The following is an 8,232-nucleotide window of genomic DNA, read 5'->3' as shown; positions in this document are numbered from 1 at the left end:
AAGCTGCTATAGAGACAACCACGAGGGTGATTGACAAGCTGCTATAGAGACACCCACACAACCACGAGGGTGATTGACAAGCTGCTATAGAGACACCCACACAACCACGAGGGTTATTGACAAGCTGCTATAGAGACACCCACACAACCACAAGGGTTATTGACAAGCTGCTATAGAGACACCCACACAACCACGAGGGTTATTGACAAGCTGCTATAGAGACAACCACAAGGGTTATTGGCAAGCTGCTATAGAGACACCCAGACAACCACGAGGGTTATTGACAAACTGCTATAGAGACACCCACACAACCACGAGGGTTATTGACAAGCTGCTATAGAGACAACCACGAGGGTGATTGACAAGCTGCTATAGAGACACCCACACAACCACGAGGGTTATTGACAAGCTGCTATAGAGACAACCACAAGGGTTATTGGCAAGCTGCTATAGAGACACCCAGACAACCACGAGGGTTATTGACAAACTGCTATAGAGACACCGACACAACCACGAGGGTTATTGACAAGCTGCTATAGAGACACCCACACAACCACGAGGGTTATTGACAAGCTGCTATAGAGACACCCACACAACCATGAGGGTTATTGACAAGCTGCTATAGAGACACCCACATAACCACGAGGGTGATTGACAAACTGCTATAGAGACACCCACACAACCACAAGGGTTATTGACAAGCTGCTATAGAGACACCCACACAACCACGAGGGTGATTAACAAGCTGCTATAGAGACAACCACACAACCACGAGGGTTATTGACAAGCTGCTATAGAGACACCCACATAACCACGAGGGTGATTGACAAGCTGCTATAGAGACACCCACACAACCACGAGGGTTATTGACAAGCTGCGATAGAGACACCCACACAACCACAAGGGTTATTGACAAGCTGCTATAGAGACACCCACACAACCACGAGGATGATTAACAAGCTGCTATAGAGACACCCACACAACCACGAGGGTGATTAACAAGCTGCTATAGAGACACTCACACAACCACAAGGGTGATTAACAAGCTGCTATAGAGACACCCACACAACCACGAGGGTGATTAACAAGCTGCTATAGAGACACCGATACAACCACGAGGGTGATTGACAAGTTGCTGATGAGTTATAGAAAGAAAACAACTGTTTATTAAAGACTAGTTGGTAAAGTACTAACATATATTATGTTGAAGAAAGACTGTATTGACGTGGCCTGACTCTATAGTCAGCTAGCTAGCTTACCGAGCTGTACTGACTAGCTAGGATAACTAAGATGCTGCTGGTAGAGTAGCTAGCTAGCTTACCGAGCTGTACCGACTAGCTAGGATAACTAGGATGCTGCTGGTAGAGTAGCTAGCTAGCTTACCGAGCTGTACCGACTAGCTAGGATAACTAGGATGCTGCTGGTAGAGTAGCTAGCTAGCTTACCGAGCTGTACGGACTAGCTAGGATAACTAGGATGCTGCTGGTAGAGTAGCTAGCTAGCTTACCGAGCTGTACCGACTAGCTAGGATAACTAGGATGCTGCTGGTAGAGTAGCTAGCTAGCTTACCGAGCTGTACCAACTGGCTAGGATAACTAGGATGCTGCTGGTAGAGTAGCTAGATAACTTACCGAGCTGTACCAACTGGCTAGGATAACTAGGATGCTGCTGGTAGAGTAGCTAGCTAACTTACCGAGCTGTACCGACTCTATTCAGAAAAGTGTCTCAGAGTTTAGACTTTAATATCATAAGAAATAAGATTCTCTGATTTGAAAAGGCAAAACTGATTCTAGATCAGCAATCCTACTCTGAGACACTATATGAATCCAGGCACATCTAGCATCAGTTTTGACGTATAGATCATCACGAATAATAAGATTGCATCGACAGATCCTAGATCAGCATTATACTAAAATGTTTTTGTGGTTAGGGGCCCAGGTCTCTGACAAGCTTACTCATCACTTCTCTACCTCCGTTTACACTTGTTACACACATCTGCAGGATGAGATCGCTCTCACAGAGGTGAGAATGTCTTTTAAAAGAGAACATCCAGATGTGCTATTCATTGTGACACGAGTGTTCTGAGAATGCTGGAACAGCAGCACTCGCTGAAATAGTCCATGTTTCATTTGTTGCCGTAACAACATTACAACATCAAGATGATTTCAGGGAGTGGAGGGTTATTTCACAGTTCATAAGCCTTATAAAACCCTCCATCCACCCCCCCAAAAAATACTTTGGATTTATAGACTTCTGAGTCAAGCTATTTTTTTACTGGATGGACTGAGGAAGCTCTCACAGTGGGGTGGTAATGGGTTGCATCCCAAACAGCACCCTAGTTCAAAAGTAGTGCACTATATAGGGACCAAGGTGCTAAAAATAGGGACAAGGGTGCCATTCAGGACACTGACAATATCTGTTTTCAAAAATAACATTTACAACCACCATGAATGTTCTGAGAAAGCTCTCACAGAGGAGTGGTAATGATGGTGTCCCAAGTGGCACCCTATTCCCTATATAGTGCACTACTTTAGACCAGAGCCCAATGGCACCCTATTCCCTACATAGTGCACTACTTTTGACCAGAACTCAATGACACCCTATTCCCTATATAGTGCACTACTTTTGACCAGAGCTCTATGGCACACAATTCCCTATATAGTGCACTACTTTTGACCAGAGCTCAATGACACACAATTCCCTATATAGTGCACTACTTTAGACCAGAGCTCAATGACACCCTATTCCTTATATAGTGCACTACTTTAGACCAGAGTCCTATGATCCCTAATCCCTACATAGTGCACAACTTTGACCAGAACCAATAGGTATTGCACTAAGGACTAAAGGGGCCATTTGGGAGATAGCCAATGTCTGTTTTCAAAAATAACATCTTGGAGGCATCCGTCATGAGCGTCATGAGACATACCACTCTGACAGAGGAGTGATAATATCTCTCAAAGAGAACATCCGTATTTGGTATTCATCTGGACAGATATTCAGTACCTAGTCGTCCCCACGTCTCCCCTATAAAAGAACTGAAAGAACGTCCACGTGTTTTATTAAAGATGATCAATAACGAACGTGGACTGCGGTTGTTTGCTCTTGTTGAAGGGAGAGTGGTTAGAGACTGTTGGAGGGAGAGGTTAGAGACTGTTGAAGGGAGAGTGGTTAGAGACTGTTGAAGGGAGAGTGGTTAGAGACTGCTCAAGGGAGAGAGGTTAGAGACTGTTGAAGGGAGAGAGGTTAGAGACTGTTGGAGGGAGAGTGGTTAGAGACTGTTGAAGGGAGAGTGGTTAGAGACTGTTCAAAGGAGAGGTTAGAGACTGTTCAAGGGAGAGGTTAGAGACTGTTGAAGGGAGAGGTTAGAGACTGTTGAAGGGAGAGAGGTTAGAGACTGTTGAAGGGAGAGAGGTTAGAGACTGTTGAAGGGAGACGTTAGAGGCTGTTGAAGGGAGAGGTTAGAGACTGTTCAAAGGAGAGGTTAGAGACTGTTGAAGGGAGAGGTTAGAGACTGTTGAAGGGAGAGAGGTTAGAGACTGTTGAAGGGAGAGTGGTTAGAGACTGCTCAAGGGGGAGAGGTTAGAGACTGTTGAAGGGAGAGTGGTTAGAGACTGCTCAAGGGGGAGAGGTTAGAGACTGTTGAAGGGAGACGTTAGAGGCTGTTGAAGGGAGAGGTTAGAGACTGTTCAAAGGAGAGGTTAGAGACTGTTGAAGGGAGAGGTTAGAGACTGTTGAAGGGAGAGTGGTTAGAGACTGCTCAAGGGGGAGAGGTTAGAGACTGTTGAAGGGAGAGTGGTTAGAGACTGTTGAAGGGAGAGTGGTTAGAGACTGTTGAAGGGAGAGGTTAGAGACTGTTGAAGGGAGAGGTTAGAGACTGTTGAAGGGAGAGAGGTTAGAGACTGTTGAAGGGAGAGTGGTTAGAGACTGTTCAAGGGAGAGGTTAGAGACTGTTGAAGGGAGAGTGGTTAGAGACTGTTGGAGGGAGAGGTTAGAGACTGTTGAAGGGAGAGTGGTTAGAGACTGTTGGAGGGAGAGTGGTTAGAGACTGTTGAAGGGAGAGTGGTTAGAGACTGTTGAAGGGAGAGTGGTTAGAGACTGTTGAAGGGAGAGGTTAGAGACTGTTGAAGTGAGAGGTTAGAGACTGTTGAAGGGAGAGTGGTTAGAGACTGTTGAAGGGAGTGGTTAGAGACTGTTCAAGGGAGAGGTTAGAGACTGTTGGAGGGAGAGTGGTTAGAGACTGTTGAAGGGAGAGTGGTTAGAGACTTTTGGAGGGAGAGTGGTTAGAGACTGTTGAAGGGAGAGTGGTTAGAGACTGTTGAAGGGAGAGGTTAGAGACTGTTGAAGGGAGAGTGGTTAGAGACTGTTGAAGGGAGAGGTTAGAGACTGTTGAAGGGAGAGTGGTTAGAGACTGTTGAAGGGAGAGGTTAGAGACTGTTGAAGGGAGAGTGGTTAGAGACTGTTGAAGGGAGAGAGGTTAGAGACTGTTGAAGGGAGAGGTTAGAGACTGTTGAAGGGAGAGGTTAGAGACTGTTGAAGTGAGTGGTTAGAGACTGTTGAAGGGAGAGTGGTTAGAGACTGTTGAAGTGAGAGGTTAGAGACTGTTGAAGGGAGAGTGGTTAGAGACTGTTGAAGGGAGAGGTTAGAGACTGTTGAAGGGAGAGGTTAGAGACTGTTGAAGGGAGAGAGGTTAGAGACTGTTGAAGGGAGAGGTTAGAGACTGTTGAAGGGAGAGAGGTTAGAGATTGTTGAAGGGAGAGTGGTTAGAGACTGTCCAAGGGAGAGTGGTTAGAGACTGTTGAAGGGAGAGTGGTTAGAGACTGTTGAAGGGAGAGGTTAGAGACTGTTGAAGGGAGAGTGGTTAGAGACTGTCCAAGGGAGAGAGGTTAGAGACTGTTGAAGGGAGAGTGGTTAGAGACTGTTGAAGGGAGAGGTTAGAGACTGCTCAAGGGAGAGGTTAGAGACTGTTCAAGGGAGAGGTTAGAGACTGCTCAAGGGAGTGGTTAGAGACTGCTCAAGGGAGAGGTTAGAGACTGTTCAAGGGAGAGGTTAGAGACTGTTCAAGGGAGAGGTTAGAGACTGCTCTCACAGCAAGGAGGTAATGTATGTGTTTGAAATGCGGAATTTTATTACACCCGGCCGCGTGGGAAACAACAGCCCCAGCTAGCTACACCTCAGAGTTGAGTTCTTCCCCACGCGGCCGACACACAGTTCTTACTCAATAAGCAATAAGGCCCGAGGGGGTGTGGTATATGGCCAATATACCGCGGCTAGGGGCTGTTCTTAGGCACAATGCAACGTAAATTCGAAAACATAAATCTACGTAATCCACCAAAAGTCATTATTTATCATGAGAGGGCCATAAACAATAACTAGTAATGCTGCATACTGTTTGAAAGGTTATAAAATATCACCTTTCTAGAATTTTAAAAAATTATAATAATTTGCTGAGGTGTCATCACTTTTTGAGGACACAAGCTCAAGTACACAGTACAACTGTGCCACACATAAAAACACGAGGTCAAGTACACAGTACAACTGTGACACACATAAAAACACAAGCTCAAGTACACAGTACAACTGTGACACACATAAAAACATGAGGCCAAGTACACAGTACAACTGTGACACACATAAAACACGAACTCAAGTACACAGTACAACTGTGACACACATAAAACACGAGGTCAAGTACACAGTACATCTGTGACACACATAACAACATGAGGTCAAGTACACAGTACATCTGTGACACACATAAAACACGAGGACAAGTACGCAGTACAACTGTGACACATTTAAAAACACGACATATTTTATATGATGCATTTTCTATTCAACAAAACTGAATGAATAAGGCTTGAATTGATATATGCTTTCTAAACCCAGTGTAGCAGTGTGATGTCGTTCCCCTAGATGATGCACCAAGTTGCACACGAGGACCAATCCAAATAGGCCAGGTCAAGAGGTCAAGAGGTCAAGAGGGGATGTTAATCATTTGATAATAGTAATAATCATAATTCAGTGTATTTTTTAAATTTAATAACAGCTGCATAGCTAATGTTTTTCTTTGGTGTACAAACACTTTTTCATATCAATATTGTACATGTGATTGTAAAAGTTTTTGAATATTTTGGTTTGGCCCATCTGTATTTCCGTACCCTCTTATTGTTCTCTTTTGCCTGACCTTCGGCATAGCGAGGTGCCTGAGAGCTAGGACTGTGCCAAGGGTTAACATAATGTGTGTTGTCTCTTCGTGTGCAGGTGCCTGAGAGCTAGGACTGTGCCAAGGGTTAACATAATTCAACTAGCAGACCTTCAGTTGTGGCTGCGTCCTAATTAAAAGTACACAACGCAGAACGAACCACGCTACAATAGCATAAACAAATGATTAAATGACTAACTATAAGATTTCACCTTCCTTATAACTGTAAAAAACACAATTGTATGTTTAGTGTTAGAAAACATTTTCATATTTTCTAAAGGTCTTTCTTAATCAACACGTCTGCCCCCCTCCCCATCACCGTGAATGTCTCGCAGAGCTCCAGCTCGGCTTCCTGAACTCGTTAGGATTAATGAGTATAAATGGATTGCTCCGTGTGCTCCGGAGATGAAACCACTCTGTCCCGCTGCTCTAAGATGTAGCGATTACAAGCATGTGCTTTGTTAATGGCTGTGACGTAAGGTTCAACCAGAGGTTGAATGACATGATGGGAGTGATATCCCAGCTTCACGTGGTCTTAATTGTTAATTGCTGTGACGTAAGGTTCAACCAGAGGTTGAATGACACGGTAGGAGTGATATCCCAGCTTCAAGTGGTCTCAGACTGCACACATCCTACTTCACACAGGCTCAGAAAATATATATTACTGTGTCCATGGGAACCAGGGCTGTGGCTCAATGCAAGCCATTTGGATCTACAGTATTCACAGGTCGATGCTCAATGCAAGCCATTTGGATCTACAGTATTCACAGGTCGATGCTCAATGCAAGCCATTTGGATCTACAGTATTCACAGGTCGATGCTCAATGCAAGCCATTTGGATCTACAGTATTCACAGGTCGATGTATAAGCTAAACATTTGGTCCGAACTGGTACCAGAACCACATACATCTAAGAGTATTTATAGTCCTACTCCAGTCTCTTATTCAGCTCATTTATCACCTGACTGACTTAACGGGATGTACATCTCAGTAGGTGGTCCAGGTGTCCTCTGACATGACACAAGTGGTGGTGGTTGGGGGGGTATGTTCCTCAGGCAAGGGGAGGCCGATGGGGGGGTTATGTTCCTCTGGCAAGGGGAGGCCGATGACAGATTTCACCATCAGACCAACACCACGAAGTTTGCAATTGTGTCTATTTTGCTCAAAAATGTATTTTTTTATACTTAAAGGAAAGAATCCACCCAAAACAACTCATTCCTCTAAATTACAGTGTTAAATTACACGAATATGTGAGAAAGATATTTTTCATGAACAAATGATTAATTTGCAAATCAAACTTTGTCACATTCGCCGAATACAACAAGTGTAGACCTTACTGTGAAATGCTTACTTACAAGCCCAACAGTGCAGTTCAAGAAGACATTAAGAAAATATTTACAGCCAGCTCCTGTCCTCCTCTGGGTACACTGACCTCAATACGAAACCTAGGAGGCTCCGGTTTCTCATGCCCTTCCAAAGACTTATACTACCTGTCAAAAGATTGGACACACCTACTCATTCAAGGGTTTTTCTTTATTTTTTACATTGTAAAATAATAGTGAAGACATCAACTATGAAATAATACATATGGAATCATATAGTAAACAAAAAATAGTTTAACAAATCAAAATAAACAAATGAAAATATATTTTATATTTGAGATTCTTCAAAAAAATGTTTTTATTTATTTAACCAGACAAGTCAGTTAAGAACAAATTCTTATTTACATTGACGGCCTAGGGACAGTGGGTTAACTGCCTTGTTCAGGGGCAGAACAGACAGATTGTTACCATGTCAGCCCAGGGATTCGATCTAGCAACCTTTTGGTTACTAGCCCAAAGCTCTAACCACTAGGCTACCCTGCCGCCCCAAATAGTCAACCTTTTGGTTACTAGCCCAAAGCTCTAACCACTAGGCTACCCTGCCGCCCCAAATAGTCAACCTTTTGGTTACTAGCCCAAAGCTCTAACCACTAGGCTACCCTGCCGCCCCAAATAGTCAACCTTTTGGTTACTAGCCCAAAGCTCT

Source organism: Oncorhynchus nerka, linkage group LG26, assembly GCF_034236695.1.
Source record: "Oncorhynchus nerka isolate Pitt River linkage group LG26, Oner_Uvic_2.0, whole genome shotgun sequence".
Lineage (NCBI taxonomy): Eukaryota > Metazoa > Chordata > Actinopteri > Salmoniformes > Salmonidae > Oncorhynchus > Oncorhynchus nerka.
This window is presented reverse-complemented; position numbering follows the sequence as displayed.